Genomic DNA, 1,209 nt, shown 5'->3' on the forward strand with positions numbered 1-1,209 from the left:
CCCGAGGTCCCACGCGTCACTCTTGGCAGAAGGCCAAGCTGTAGGTGAGAACAGAGGCCTCCCGGAGCCGCACCCACCTCCACCGACCCCACCGCCTCCCGCATTCCGCCACTCCCACTTGCTCCCGCCCACCCCGCTCCCTGCTTCCTTACTCTAAGGACAAAGTCTCAAAGCCTTTGGACAGAGATGGATTGGGACTTCGTCACAGGCTGGGACTGTAAAGTCAATAACTGAGGAGTGGCCTCCTCTGGGAAATTTCCTTCGTGCCGGCCTTCATCTCCATCCCTCCGAATCACATGGCTTTCCAAAGTTGGGGTGGGAGGTGGAGGAGCAGGAAACAGAGGGAGTGCTTAGAGCTGAGGAGGAGGGGTCAGGACTGTTTTTCTTTCTCTCTCTCTCTCTCACTGTCTTAATCCTTTCAACAAATTTATATTTTATTATTTTTAATCACTCTTATTGTAAGAGCTTGCTTCATTTATATATTGTGCTTTGATCCTTTCTATAAAAAATAAATGTTATTAATTTACATATTGTTATACAATTGTGAAACAAATTAACCTGTCCATCATCACGTGCGGTTAGTTGACCATCCTCCCTCCTCCAGAGCAGCAAAAATTCTGAATACATTGCATGGTAATTAACTATACCTCTCATCCAACATACTGGCTACTTTGTGTGCCTTTGATACAGGGCTGGAGAGGGACTTCCCCTCATTCCCTAGGCCCAGGTGAGCTCAGAAATCAGACCCTCATCTCTAAGCACAAACAGGCTGCCCTTTCCACAACCTCTGGGTTGGAGCAAGTCAGGAAAAAGCAGCCTGAAAGGTTTTAGATGGTTCCACCTTGAGTATGAAGCATATACCCTAATCCTTTCCCTGAGACAAAAACTGCAAAGACCTAATGACCTTCCCCCAGCAGAGTTATATTCATTCATGTGTTAATACTCTCATGAACTTTAGAAAGTCCTGGCCATGGGCGGCGCCTGTGGCTCAGTCGGTAAGGCGCCGGCCCCATATACCTAGGATGGCGAGTTCAAACCCCGCCCCGGCTGAACTGCAACCAAAAAATAGCTGGGCGTTGTGGCGGGCCCCTGTAGTCCCAGCTACTCGAGAGGCTGAGGCAAGAGAATCGCTTGAGCCCAGGAGTTGGAGGTTGCTGTGAGCTGTGTGACACCATGGCACTCTACCGAGGGCCATAAAAAAAAAAAAAA

Source organism: Nycticebus coucang, chromosome 8, assembly GCF_027406575.1.
Source record: "Nycticebus coucang isolate mNycCou1 chromosome 8, mNycCou1.pri, whole genome shotgun sequence".
Taxonomy (NCBI): domain Eukaryota; kingdom Metazoa; phylum Chordata; class Mammalia; order Primates; family Lorisidae; genus Nycticebus; species Nycticebus coucang.